This window comes from Oncorhynchus keta, chromosome 3 (genome assembly GCF_023373465.1).
Source record: "Oncorhynchus keta strain PuntledgeMale-10-30-2019 chromosome 3, Oket_V2, whole genome shotgun sequence".
NCBI classification, from domain to species: Eukaryota; Metazoa; Chordata; class Actinopteri; order Salmoniformes; family Salmonidae; genus Oncorhynchus; species Oncorhynchus keta.
The window spans coordinates 15,074,467-15,090,538 of NC_068423.1; positions in this window are offsets into that span (position 1 = coordinate 15,074,467).

Here is a 16,072-nt window from a genome sequence, read left to right on the forward strand (position 1 = left end):
CCCAATGGGCAATATGCAAGAAGATAATCAAATGAATAGGATGGGTGAATAGCCTATATGAAAACAAATAGTGTAGTGACCATAAAACAATCATGTTTCACAGGCAATGAGTCCTGCTATTCGTATAGTTCTTGACATGTTCACATAACCAGAGTAGCATTTGTTGTTATGGCACATATCTTTTAGAATTTGAACCTAAAACGGACTGGGATCAATTGTTCATGAAGTGGATAGGCCACTTGTTATTAGTCACTAAGAATAGAAGGACAGAACATTTTACTCAAAATGTAACGTCCACTTGAAATAAAGGCTGCATCTCAACAAGCAGCCCAATTCTGATCTATTGTCCAATAATTGTTTTTTGACAAATTACATCAGATTATTTTTTTTAAGGGGTAGATCAGCTTTAATATTGCTGATAGATTGTAGCTTTCATCAATGTAATTGTCTTCATCATTTCCAATCCCCCAAATATTTTTTCTGGTACATATACTGGACCTTATAGACAGGTGTGTGCCTTTCCAAATCATGTCCAATCAAATTGAATTTACCACAGGTGGACTCCAATCAAGTTGTAGAAACATCAAGGATAATAAATGGAAACAGGATGCACCTGAGCTCAATTTCGAGTCTCATAGCACAGCAACTTTGCAGCAATTTGACCATGAATGCCTGATTCACAGTCTCCTCTGAACAGTGGATGTTGAGGTGTGTCTGTTATTTGAACTCTGTGAAGCATTTATTTGGGCTGCAATTTCTGAGGCTTGTAACTCTAATGAACTCATCCTCTGCGGCAGAGGTAACTCTGGGTCTTCCTTTCCTGTGGCGGTCTTCATGAAGGCCAGTTTCATAGTGCTTGATGGTTTTTGCGACTGCACTTGAAGAAACTTTCAAAGTTCTTGAAATTATACGAATTGACTGACCTTCATGTCTTAAAGTAATGATGTACTGTCTTTTCCCTTTGCTTATTTAAGCTGTTCTTGCCATAATATGGACTTGATATTTTACCAAATAGGGCTATCTTCTGGATACCACCCCTATCGTCACAACACAACTGATTGGCTCAAACACATGAAGAAGGAAAGAAATTCAACAAACGAACGTTTAACGAGGCATGCCTGTTAATTGAAATGCATTCCAGGTGACTACCTCATGAAGCTGGTTGAGAGAATGCCAAGTGTGTGCAAGCTGTCATCAAGGCAAAGGATGGTCACTTTGAAGAATCTCAAATCTCAAATATATTTTGATTTGTTTCACACTTTTTAGGTTACTACATGATTCCATATGTCTTATTTTTTTTGTTTTGATGTCTTCACTATTATTCTACAATGTAAAAATAAAGAAAAACTCTAAAATGAGTAGGTATGTCCAAACTTTTGTTTGGTACTGTATATAAACACGTATCTTTTAAAAATATATGTATTTTATTATTTTCCGCTAACCCTACAACCCCTCCCCTAATTGGAGTAAACTGATGAACATCACCACTAGGGTTCTACTTCCACCTTATACACACTATATACATTTTACGGACGTAATATATTTTACAATAGTTATATTTTGTTAGTTTTTAATCCTGTGGTTCCTCTCCCCTCAACATCTCCCATCTATTTCTGATGTCCATCCAGTTTGATTTCTATTTGCCATATATTTTAACTGTGCTGTTTCACAAAAGTTCTGAACCTATATACATTCTACAGACAGAATATTTAACATGTGTTATCTTGTTGTTATTAGTCCTACCATTCGGCTCCATTCAACACCTCCCATCTATCTCTTAACACCATCCATATTGGATTTATTTTTGCTATATATTTTTCAACTGTGCTGTGATGCTTCACAAAAGTTCTGAACCTTTCTATTCTCATAGTTTCTACAGATTGTAAATTAAAGATAAACATTACTGCTAAAATTATTATATTATTGATTGATTGACTATGCATTTTTAATTCACCAAGTATTGATATCTGGAGCGTTCTTCAGACATTCCTGGACCTGTAACCAAAAACAAGCTACATATGGACAGTACCAAAATAAATGATCTATGACTCTGTCTCTTCAAAATCTGCAGTGCTGCGAAGGTTGTATCCCAAATATATACACTGCTCAAAAAAATAAAGGGAACACTAAAATAACACATCCTAGATCTGAATTAATGAAATATTCTTATTAAATACTTTTTTCTTTACATAGTTGAATGTGCTGACAACAAAATCACACAAAAATGATCAATGGAAATCAAATTTATCAACCCATGGAGGTCTGGATTTGGAGTCACACTCAAAATTGAAGTGAAAAACCACACTACAGGCTGATCCAACTTTGATGTAATGTCCTTAAATCAAGTCAAAATGAGGCTCAGTAGTGTGTGTGGCCTCCACGTGCCTGTATGACCTCCCTACAACGCCTGGACATGCTCCTGATGAGGTGGTGGACGGTCTCCTGAGGGATCTCCTCCCAGACCTGGACTAAAGCATCCGCCAACTCCTGGACAGTCTGTTGGTGGATGGAGCGAGACATGATGTCCCAGATGTGCTCAATTGGATTCAGGTCTGGGGAACGGGCGGGCCAGTCCATAGCATCAATGTCCATAGCATCAATGCCTTCCTCTTGCAGGAACTGCTGACACACTCCAGCCACATAAGGTCTAGGATTGTCTTGCATTGGGAGGAACCCAGGGCCAACCACACCAGCATATGGTCTCACAAGGGGTCTGAGGATCTCATCCCGGTACCTAATGGCAGTCAGGCTACCTCTGGCGAGCACATGGAGGGCTGTGCGGCCCCCAAAGAAATGCCATCCCACACCATGACTGAGCCACCGCCAAACTGGTCATGCTGGAGGATGTTGCAGGCAGCAGAACGTTCTCCACGGCGTCTCCAGATTGTCACATCTGTCACATGTGCTCAGTGTGAACCTGCTTTCATCTGTGAAGAGCACAGGGCGCCAGTGGCGAATTTGCCAATCTTGGTGTTCTCTGGCAAAAGCCAAATGTCCTGCACGGTGTTGGGCTGTAAGCACAACCCCCACCTGTGGACGTCGGGCCCTCATACCACCCTCATGGAGTCTGTTTCTGACCATTTGAGCAGACACATGCACATTTGTGGCCTGCTGGAGGTCATTTTGCAGGGCTCTGGCAGTGCTCCTCCTGCTCCTCCTTGCACAAAGGCGGAAGTAGCGGTCCTGCTGCTGGGTTGTTGCCCTCCTACGGCCTCCTCCACGTCTCCTGATGTACTGGCCTGTCTCCTGGTAGCGCCTCCATGCTCTGGACACTACGCTGACAGACACAGCAAACCTTCTTGCCACATCTCGCATTGATGTGCCATCCTGGATGAGCTGCACTACCTGAGCCACTTGTGTGGGTTGTAGACTCCGTCTCATGCTACCACTAGAGTGAAAGCACCGCCAGCATTCAAAAGTGACCAAAACATCAGCCAGGAAGCATAGGAACTGAGAAGTGGTCTGTGGTCCCCACCTGCAGAACCACTCCTTTATTGGGGGTGTCTTGCTAATTGCCTATAATTTCCACCTGTCTATTCCATTTGCACAACAGCATGTGAAATTTATTGTCAATCAGTGTTGCTTCCTAAGTGGACAGTTTGATTTCACAGAAGTGTGATTGACTTGGAGTTACATTGTGTTGTTTAAGTGTTCCCTTTATTTTTTTGAGCAGTGTATAACATTATATTGGTTGCAAGAATTTTGTATAACTACTAGAAATAATAGAATATCATGAAACATCTAAGAAGCCAGGCTTCTTATTTACAGCGGATTTTGAACATTTCTTTGATAAAGTTAGACTGGATTTTATTAGTAAATGCCTGGATTTGTTGATTTTTTGTGATTCTCTTATAAAATGGGTAAAGGTCATGTATAGCAACCCCAGTTGTGAAATAGTAAATAGCGGCTAGTTCTCAGAGAGTTTTGAATTGTCAAGAGGAGTTAAATAAGGGTGTCCACTGTCACCATATCTATTCATTATGGCCATCGAAATGCTAGCTATTAAAATCAGATCCAATAACAACATTAGAGGATAGAAATCTAAGGCAACAAAGGTGTCCATGGATGCCGATGACTTTATATTAAGTCCGTAAACTAGATCCCTGCAATGTCTCATTGAAGATAACTTTTCTGGACTCTTTGGACTAAAACCTAATTATGATAAGTGTACAATATTACATATTGTATCTTTACAAAATTCTACTTTTACATTACCCTGCAGTTTACCTATACAATGGGCTGACGGTGAAGTAGACATACTTGGTATTCATATCACAAAATATATTGAGCTCTCCACAATGAATTTCAATAGAAAACTTGTAAAAATAGACAATATTCTGCAACCATGGAGAGGTAAATACCTGTCTATTTATGGGAAATTGCCCTGACTAACTCTTTAGTCATATCTCAGTTTACCTACTTACTTATGGCTCAGCCTACTCCTGATGATTTGTTTTTCATATTATATGTGCACAAAATATTTCACTTTATCTGGGACGTTACACCAGACAAATTAAAGCTTGCCTATCTTTATAATGAATATGAATTGGGCAGGTTGAAATTATTAAATAAAAAAGCACTAAACCTCTCTCTAAAAGCTTCGCTTGAACCCTAAACGGTTCTCAAGTAAATTACTAAGAAAAGCTCATCCATTGTTTAAAAATGGCCTTTTTGCCTTTGTGCCGATTGATGTCTCATTTTTGATTAATTGAAAATTATACTTTTTTCAAAGTATCTCTCTTTTTCAAACAAGCATTACAGAGCTGGCTACAATTTCACCCCCCTGAAAAGATAGGAAAAATATTACAACAAATATTATGGCTGAACTCAAATGTGCTGCTTGATAAAATACCTGTATTTATGTGAAAGATGTTTGAAAATGGTATTTTGTTCTTAAATGATATTGTAAATTGGAATAGCAGAGGTTTGTCTTTAATGGAGTTGTCAGAATTGTACGGGAAGGAAGGTCTGTTCAATCCAAGAGTATAACCAATTAATTACAGCATTACCCCAAAAATGGAGGAGGCGGGTGGCAGCGGGAGGAGTTAGGGAACTGGTCTGTCTGTCCAATATAAAGGATCAAAACTGGCGGAGGAATAAAAACAGCATAAATAGGAAAGTATACCAGTTTCATTTGAGGACCAGGATGTTGACAGCTGTGGCATACAGATTGCCAAATAGTTGGGAAGACATTTTTGGTGCACCGATTCCATGGTACAGGGTGTATGAGTTGATATACAAAACGATGCGAGATTCAAGACTCTGTGATTTTCAGCTAAAATTATTATGTATAATTCTTGCCACCAACAAAATGTTGAATATTTGGGGCATAGAATCATCGAAGATCACAGATTTTGTTGTGAGGATACAGAATCAATAGACCATTTATTTTGGTATTTCCCTCAGGTAGCCTGTTTCTGGTCTCAGGTACTACATGGAATGGCTGAAAATACATAACATTGATCTGAAATTGACCCTAGAAATAGTACTGTTGGGAGATCTGGAGAGACCGGTTCAGTCAATTACTAATATACTAATACTCATAGTAAAAGTATTTATCTTCAACTCGCATTCTGTGGATTCGATTCGATAGATTGAAATTGTATGTTAAACATCACAGCATAGTTGAAAGATATATTGTGCGTAGAAACCCGAAGAGGGTGGCCAGCAGAGATAGGTGGGGTGGGCTGAGGGAAGCTGAGGGTTGGGATGTGGAATTGGAGACAAGTGGGAGGAGTTTTTGGGCGGGGATAGAATGACGGTCAAAGATAAAAGTATAAAAAAATAAAGTCAAAATAAAACATAACAAAAATGAAGATTGAATGACACTGAGAGGCAGTGTTTTTACGGCTAATGCCGGTTTGCCTGAGGCTGATGCCGTGCATGTGTTTGTACACATGCATATACACACACTCTCATTCAAATGCACACGTGCACATACACGGACACACATGTAAATAGCGGCGTACATGCACTCAGACATATTTAGTTTGCCTTGCTGCTATGATTTTTGTTGTCCTTAATGTCTTTTGTTTTTTGCATTGTTTTTTTCTGTTTTCCTTTGTTTTGTCTTTTGTCAATTGTCTTGGTTATTGGGGGGGGGGTGGTTTTTGTATTTTTTATTATATTTTCTCGGAGGGCTGGTGGCTTGGCGTTTGGGAGCTTGGGCTGATGGCTGATGGATCGATGGTTCGTGTTTCTGTTTTTGACCTTGTGGGAGCTCTGTCGACGTGCCATTGAGCAGGGCGTTGACCCTGGTTGCTTCTGTGTGTCGCTCTGGATGGGAGTCTGTTAGATGACTAATGTGATGTAGATGTTCAGTGGCTTCACTGCAAGAATGTTGTATGTTTAAAATATTCAATAAAAAAAAATAATACAATTACTTTTGTATAATTTAAATTGAACAATTCTAAGTTTTGAATCTTGCGTCGTTTTGTGTATCAGTTCATAAACCATGTGCCATGGAAAACCATAAACCATAAACCATGCGCCATCAAAAATATCTTCCCAACAATTTTTCAATCTATATGGCACAGCTGTCAATTTTTTGGTCTTTAAATTAAACTAGTATTTTTTATTTATTTATCACAATTTTCTTTAATAAATGTTGGTCTTTAATGCAGGGCCGACAGACAAGTTCCTTACTTTTTTCCCCGTCCACTTGCGGTAATGCGATTAGTCGGTTGTAATTTTGGGTAGAGCAGACATTTCCATTTATTTTTGTTAGCTGCCTGTGTGACAACTCCACCAGTCCTATTTATTATATCATTTACAAAGATTATATATTTTTTACCATGATTTTTTTTGACCAATTACATATTTTCAGAGCTGATCTGATCGGTCAAAATACCTATTAGTGGAAAAAAATCCAATGCAGCCAGAGTGAGTCATCAAATCAAAATTGTATTTGTCACATGCACCGAACACAACAGGTGGACGTAGGCCTTACCGTGAAATGCTTACTTACAAGCTCTGTCGATGTTAATGGGGGCCTGCACGGCCCTCCTTTTCCTATAGTCTACGATCAGCTCCTTTGTCTTGCTCACATTGAGGGAGAGGTTGTTGTCCTGGCACCACACTGCTAGATCTCTAACCTCCTCCCTATAGGCTGTCTCGTCGTTGTCGGTGATCAGGCCTACCACTGTTGTGTCGTCAGCAAACGTAATGATGGTGTTGGAGTCATGCTTGGCCACACAGTTGTGGGTGAACAGGGAGTACAGGAGGGGGCTAAGCACGCACCCCTGAAGGGCCCCAGTGTTGAGGATAAGCGTAGCAGATGTGTTGTTGCCTACTCTTACCACCTGTGGCCGGCCCGCACTATGGTGCTGAACGCTGAGCTGTAGTCAATAAACAGCATTCTCACATAGGTTTTCCATTCTCACATAGGTGTTCCGGGTGGGAAAGAGCAGTGTGGAGTGCGATTGAGATTGTGTCATCTGTGGATCTGTGGGAGCGGTAAGCAAATTGGAGTGGGTCTAGGGTTTTCATCATGATGGTGTTGATGTGAGCCATGACCAGCCTTTAAAAGCACTTCATGGCAACCAACGAGAGCGCTACGGGCTGTAATGATTTTGCCACGTTACCTTCTCTTTCTTGGGCACAGGGACTATGGTGGTCTGTTTGAAAAATGTACACTAACGTTAAAAAGTTTGGGGTCACTTAGAAATGTCCTTGTTTTTCAAAGAAAATTGTTTTTTTTTTGTCCATTAAAATGACATCAAAATGATCTGAAATACAGTGTAGACATTGTTAACGTTGTAAATGATTTTGAGTGGAATATCTACATAGGCATACAGAGGCCCATTATCAGCAACCATCACTCCTGTGTTCCAATGGCACGTTGTGTTAGCTAATCCAAGTTTATCATTTTAAAAGATTAATTGATCATTAGAAAACCATTTTGCAATTATGTTAGCACAGCTGAAAGCTGTGGTGCTGATTTAAAGAAGAAACAAGTTGAGTATCTGGTGGATCAGCATTTGTGGATTCGATTACAGACTCAAAATGGCCGGAAACAAAGTACTTTCTTCTGAAACTTGTCAGTCTATTCTTGTTCTGAGAAATGAAGGCAATTCCATGTGAGTATAGTACCCGCAATAGTACCCGCAAAACACCAGTCTCAACGTTAACAGTGAAGGGTCGACTCTGGGATGCTGGCCTTCTAGGCAGAGCTTCAAAGAAAAAGCCATATCTCAGACTGGCCGATAAAAATAAAAGATTAAGATGGGCAAAACAACACAGACACTGGACAGATGAACTCTGCCTAGAAGGCCAGCATCCCGGAGTTGTCTCTTCACTGTTGACATTGAGACTGGTGTTTTGCAGGTACTATTTAATGAAGCTGAAGGTTGAGGACATGTGAGGCGTCTGTTTATCAAATTACACACTCTAATGTACTTGTCCTCAGTTATGCATCGGGTCCTCCCACTCCTCTTTCTATTCTGGTTAGAGTCAATTTGCGCTGTTCTGTGAAGGGAGTAGTACACAGCGTTATATGAGTTTCTTGGCAATTTCTTGCATGGAATAGCCTTTATTTCTCAGAACAAGAATAGACTGACGAGTTTCACCATTTTTAGACTGACGAGACTGACCATTTTGAGCCTGTAATCGAATCCACAAATTCTGATGCTCCAAATACTCAACTAGTCCGAAGAAGGCCAGTTTTTTTGCTTATTTAATCAGGACAACAGTTTTCAGCTGTGCTAACATAATTGAAAAATGGGTTTCTAATGATGGTTGCTGATAATGGGCCTCTGTACGCCTATGTAGATATTCCATTCAATATTCCATCAGCCGTTCCAGCTACAATAGTCATTTACAACATTAACAATATCTACACTGTATTTCTGATCAATTTTATGTTATTTTAATGGACAAAGAATGTGCTTTTCTTTCAAAAACAAGGACATTTCTAAGTGACCCCTTTTGAACAGTAGTGTAAGTATAAGTATAAGACGCTCAGGGAGAGGTTGAAAATGTCATTGAAGACACTTGCCAGTTGGTCCACGCATGGTTTAAGTACATGTCCTGGTAATCCATCTGGCCCTGCAGCCTTGTGAATGTTGACCTGTTTAAAGGTCTTGCTCACATCGGCTACGGAGAGCGTAATCACACAGTCGTCCGGAACAGCTGGCACTCTCATGCATGCTTCAGCATTGCTTGCCTCGAGGCGAGCATAAAAGCCATTTAGCTCATCTGGTCGGTTCGCGTCACTGGGCAGCTCACGGCTGGGTTTCCCTTTATAGTCCGTAATAGTTTGCAAGCCCTGCCACATCCGACGAGCGTCAGAGCCGGTGTAGTAGGATTCAATCTTAGTCCTGTATTGACGCTTTTCCTGTTTGATGGTTCATCTGCGGGCATAGCAGGATTTCTTATAAGCGTCTGGATTAGTGTCCCGCTCCTTGAAAGCGACAGCTCTAGCCTTTAGCTAGGTGAGGATGTTGCCTGTAATCCATTGCTTCTGGTTGGGAAATGTAAGTACGGTCACTGTGGTGACAGCGTCGTCGATGCACTTACTGATGAAGCCGGTGACTGAGGTGGTATACCCCTCTGCCATTGGATGAATCTCGGAACATATTCCAGTCTGTGCTAGCAAAACAGTCCTGTAGCGTACCATCCGCTTCATCTGACCACTTCCGTATTGAGCGAGTCACTGGTACCTCCTGCTTTAGTTTTTGCTTGTTTGCTTATGGCCTTATTCAGCTCGTTGAGTGCGGTCTTACTATAGTGTGGTCTACAGGGTATCAGCGCACCAACAGTTATTGACAAATAGACACACACCCCTGCCCCTCATCTTACCAGATGTAGCTTCTATGTCCTGCTGATGCATGGAGAAGCCAGCCAGCTCTATATTAGCCATGTCATCATTCAGCCAAGCCTTGGTGAAACATAAGATATTACAGTTTTTAATGTCCCGTTGGTAGGATAGTCTTAATCGTAGATCGTCCAGTTTGTTTTCCAATGATTGCACATTGGCCAATAATACGGAGGGAAGCGGTGGTTTACCTACTCATCTACAAATACTTACAAGGCATCTTTTCTTCACGCTGATGAAGAGGATTTGGGCCTTGTCTTGGGCCTACATCCTTCACGTCGGAATCATTAAAGAAAAAAAATCTTCGTCCAGTTTGATGTGAGTAATCACTTTTCTGATGTCCAGAAGCTCTTTTTGGTCATAAGAGATGGTAGCAGCAACATTATGTACATAATGAGTTGCAAACAATGCGGGGAAAAATAGCACAGTTGGTTAGGAGCCCGTATAATGGGATCCATCCCCTCCGGCACCATACCATATACACTTAGTACACCAAACATTAGGAAAACCTACAATGTTTTGTATTCTCAGTGTATAAAGTCCCAAAGTATGAGTCATAATACCCATAAAACGTAGCGGTCAAACAGGGAGATGGTTCCAAATGTTTTTCCACCATTCATTTTTCCCATCAGGGATTTTAGAAACACTTCAAATAAGGGCTGTGTGTCATTTAGGCTTACCCTGACGTGATGTTTTGATAACTGTGTAAATCTTTCTAGGACAAGGTGACTTTTATCAATATATTTGCCTGTATTTACCCCCCCCCCCCCTAAACTGAAACGCTAAGTATAGCTGCTAACGTGGCAATCATAAAGAACTACAAATTCCATGAGGATCTGGCAAAGGTAAGAATCTCTTAATTAACTAGCTAATTAATACATTTGCAGAATGTATTTAAATGGACAATTTGGTGAACTGTCTTGTGCAAGTTTTAAATTTACACAATGCCTATTAGCAAAGGTGTCAGCTATAGATGACATGCAGGAGCTTGCAGGGATTTGTAGTTTTGTGTGATGTCTACTTTGATGCTAATTAGCATTTTTGAATCTGAGAGTAAACAGAGCCAAATAAATTGATAAAAGTCCCCTTGTCCGATTGAGATTTACATGGTTATTAGGACAAGCCTACACGAAAGACAGCCCTTGTTTTAAGAATTGTTTTAATCCCCTATGAGAAAAATGTGAATAGTGGAAAACACAATTGGAACCATTTACCTGTTTGACCACTAGGTTTAATGGGTATTATGACACCTCCACTGTGAGGCTCCATATGGATCATGTTTGACTACCATAAGACTGCGTTTACACTGGCAGCACAAATCTGATATTTTTCCACTAATTGGACTTTTGACCAAACATATGGGCTCTTTTGCCCATAGTTTGGCAAATGATCAGAATTGGACTGCCAGTTAAACACAGGCAGCCCAATTCTGAGATTTCTTCCAGTAGTCTTTTGACTAATCAGATCAGCTCTGAAAAAGATCGAGCTGCGTTCTGTACATTTTTTATGTTCTAGAACGTTCAATTGAACGGAAACGGTGCTGTACTGGACGACCAGATGAAAAACGGGGAGGGTTTGGGTTGGTGAATGCTGGCAGCATGGCCACTGCCCTTTAAATAGTCACTATTTTCAAAAGACCTGACCAGACTGGCTTTGTGAGATATAGGCATTTGTTTTTCAATATTAGACGCCTTATGAATGAATATACTGTACTCCCCAGCGTCGGGGGACCCGGAGGTGGTGGTCTCGCTCGAAGCGGAAAAAGCTTTTAACCACGTTGTGTGGGTCTACCTAACAGCTACCCTTTATAGATTTGGCTTTGGCCCCAAATTCATTGTGTGGATAACGATTCTTTATTTTTCTCCCATGGCTTTGGTACGGACTAACAACTTGTCCTCTGACTATTTTCCCTTGCACCGCAGATCCAGACAGGGTTGTCCACTCTCCCCCTTGTTGTTTGCTTTGGCAATCGAGCTCCTCGTCATTGCACTATGAACGAATCATGCCATTCAAGGTATAATCAGGACGGGCTTAAAGCAGAAAGTCTCGCGATATGCTGACAACCTCCTTTTGTTTATCTCCAACTCTGAAACCTCATTGCCACGTGCCTTATCTGTTCTTTAAAAGTTTGGAACAATCTCAGGGTACAAGCTGAATCTAGGCAAGAGTGAGCTTTTTCCTGTAAATAAGGCTGCTTTAAAAGTGCTCTTTTACAAGTTTTCAGTTTAGGATTGTCCAGGGTCAATTCACCTACTGGGAGTTAAAGTGACAAGGAAATATAAAAATTTGTTTAAGGAAAACATTGTTGCTCTAGCAGACAGTTTGAAACAATCTTTTACTTTTTGGAATTCGCTACCTCTTTCTCTTATTGGAAGAATTAATGTCATTAAAATGAATGTGTTGCCCAGATTTTTATATTTATTTCAATGTTTACCCATTTTTATTCCAAAATCTTTTTTTAATTCACTGGATCAAACATTCATGTATTTTATTTGGGATGGCAAGGTACCACATATTGGTAGAAAACATTTACAGAAGCCTAAGGCATTGGGTGGTTAAGCTCTCCCACATTTTCAGACATACTATTGGGCTACAAATTTCAGATCCCTTTTGTACTGGCTGCAGACTGATCCTACTGGCCCTAGACCACTCTGAGTCCAAATGGAGTCTGAATCGAGTAAACCTGCTGCACTTTCTTCTGTGTTGTGCTCGTGCTCGAGCCTTCCATACGGATAGCTAAGAGCTTGGCTAGGATTTTGTAATCACAGTTTAAAAGCGAGATTGGGCGATAGGATCCACATTCCAGGGGGTCTTTGTTTTTATTTAATGGTAATGAAATTGAAGCCTGATAAAGACTCTGCGGTAGCTTTGAGGTATTAAGGCACTCTGCAAATAATCGAGACAAGGATGGGCAAAGCAGACCAGAAAATGTCCTGTAAAATTTGGTTGGAAAACCGTCCGGACCCGGTGATTTACCACTTTTCATAGTGGACACTGCTGTGGCAATCTCCTCAAGTATAAAATCTTCATCTAAACAGTCTAAACAGTCATGGAGTCTGTATCAATTGAAGGCATATTCAGACCATTAAAGAATGAATCAATCAGCAAAGGGTCTTGAGGAGATTCAGAGGTGTATAACGCAGAGTAAAATTGTTTGAATTGATCATTGATCTCTTTATGTATAACTGTGGTGGTACCAGACGGGGTCCTAATTTGTGAGATTAAACGTGAGGCCTCAGATTTACGGATCTGATGTGCAAGGAGTTTACTGGCCTTGTACACTCTGTACCGAACTCGTAAGAGTAAAAATTCAGCTAGAAAGCTCATCAAATTCAGATTGTAGTAGTTGGCGCTCTTTATGCAGATCAGAGGAAGGATCCGTAGCATACTTCTCATCCAACGTAGCTATGGACTCGCTCAGGTCTCGAAGGCCGCTGAGAGCGAGCTTTGTTTTTGTTGGCTGTATAAGAAATAATTTGGCCACTTAGGTATGCTTTGAGAGACTCCCATATGGTAGAGCAGGACATACCTGGTGTTGAATTAGTTTCTAGGAATAAGGTGATTTCAGAAGAAGAAATGAAATTGACAAACTCCTTATCTGAGAGTAAAATGGTGTTAAGATGCCATTGATAACAGATAGGAGATTGCTGGGGAAACTCTAGTTCAAGCACTAATGGTGATTGGTCAGAAATAACAAAACTCTCATAAGTACACCACCGAAGGTTAGGCAGAAGTCCCCCTCTAAAATCAACAAATTGGAATCTAATTTGGGTAGAGCAGATAAAAAGGAAGAAATGAAACTTGTATCATCCCAATTGGGAGCATAAACACTAGCCAAAACAAGAGGGGTAGAAAACAGTTTACCGGTTACTATGACGTAAAGTCCCTTAGGATCAGCAATAACCTCAGAAGCTACAAAGGGAGTAGCTTTATCAACCAAAATGGCAGCACCTCTTGATTTACTATGAAAGTTAGAGTGGAACACTTGACCAACCCAGTCCCTACGAATCCTAAAGTGCTCACCAGTCCTCAAGTGAGTCTCTTGTAGAAATGCAGCATTTGCATTCAAACCCTTTAAGTGTGTCAACACCCTCTTACGCTTCACAGGGTTGTTAGCCCCTTTGATGTTCCACGAGATGTACTTGATGGTATTATTTCGGCCACCCTGAGCACTCCCGTTATACAACCCTGTCATTAGAGCATAGAGTGGAAAAGCAATGAATACCCAAAAACTCCAGAATAACGTGTCTCAGAGTAATAATGTACGGTGGTAGATGTTTGGGAAAAGTACAGAAGAAAAAACTAAAAAGACAATGACAACATTAGAACAACATTAGAACAATTCAACCTCCTTCCTCCCCCCAACCACCTCCCCACATCCCAGACAATACCTACCCAAACAAGGTACAAACCTAAATAGAACATGTTCTGTTCGCACATTATGTATGGGAGAGTGCGGTGTTAAACCCAAACCCACAGTCCCGCTCTTTAAAGTCGCGTTTTGTGTTAGTGGATCAAGCAGCAAAAATAGAGAGGAAAGAAAAGTGAATCCCTTCGGCAATCGAAATTACAAAAGTACCACTTGTAGATGTATTTAAATATATTCCCACTCTTATAACAGGCATTGAGAGAGAAAATCAAATGTATCAAGGCTCTCAACCACTAATTTGAAGTAAGCAAATCGTAGTAAGATGATCAAAAAATGTAAAATAATAATTGTCTAGTTGGACGATAAGACAACTTACAGCCAAGACCCAACGTTGTGCAAGGTCGAAAGTTTGCTAGGCATGAATGACGTTCAAAACCTTTAAAATTGAAGTGAAGACCCCCAAAAATGTGTAGCCTGTCACGCCCTGGTCATAGAGAGGCTTTTTATTCTCTATTTTGGTTGGGCCAGGGTGTGACTATGTCCTTTTTTCTATGTTTTGTATTTCTATGTCTGGGCCTGGTGTGGTTCTCAATCAGGGACAGCTGTCTATCGTTGGCTCTGATTGAGAACCATACTTAGGTACCCTTTTCCCCCACCTGTTTTGTGGGAAGTTAACTTTGTAGTTGTTCAGGGCACATAGATCAAAGCTTCACGGTTGTTTTTTTGTTCTTCGTTTTGTCGGCATCATTTTTAAATATATGCTTACCATGCTGCACCTTGGTCCAGTCCTTCAGCCAGCCGTGACATAGCCTCCAAACATGTACTGTTTACTGGGTTGGTACAAACGGATGCAGTAAACAAATAACCAAAAATATTTAGAGTCACTGAGACACTATGTAAACAAACTGAATAGGTGAATGAGACAACCTGGAAACAAAGGAGTTAAACCTCAATACAATGAAAGTAAAATGACTGAATGCGTGTAAGGCAAGCACACTAGATGATCAAAACATCAGATCAAATAAGCCTGAATGGGTCGCCAATTCCCCAAATATACAAGAATAGTATGTTAAAACTAAACATAGTTAAATCACAGGTAGGCTACTTACTATCGACAGTTTGCAAGCAACAGTTGCTGATTTATGGGCAAGTTCAAGGCTTATAGTCTGTGTAGTCTTTACCATCATGAGAAAGCCATAAACGTCCGGGAATAGCAGTTCATACTTCACACCTGGACGGTTCTGTAGCAGTCGTTTGGCCTGGTAGATGGAGAAGCTCTGTCCTTGAAAGCTCAGAGTGGTATTGCGGGCTCGTCGGAGAATCTCCATCTTCTCATGGAAAAAGTGCACTCGAAGAATGATGTAACGGGGCCTCTCAGTGACCGGTGGGCACGATCAATCAGGAGCTTCTCATCCATGGCAAGAACATCCTTCAGCAGCCCAGAAATGAAGTCTGAGGCATTTCCACTGACTCTGGGACCGATACCAGGCTCAGGCTATTGCGGCGAGAGAATCCTTCTAAACTCACACAACTCTCCTGCACACTTTTCAGATCCGCAGTCAGGCGTTTCACATCAGTCTCTAAGGAGGTAGTTAAGTTGGAGACATTGGTAGCGGAGGTCTCCAGTGCTGCAATCGTTGTAGTGTGCAACTCTGTTGTTGCTTTGAGTGATGTGATTTTTGGCACCGTCTCGTTCCGCAGGATGGTTAGATCTGCTTTTAAAGTATCAGAAACCTCCTGTATTCAGGCCTCAGTCGTAGCAACAACCTCCGTTTTCATTTCAACTATCTCAGAGCGTAGTAGTTTGATGGCCTCAAGAATGTTAATGTCAGTCGCACATTGCGTCCTTCCAAACCCCCCCCCACAAATGAACTTTTAACAAGGCACAC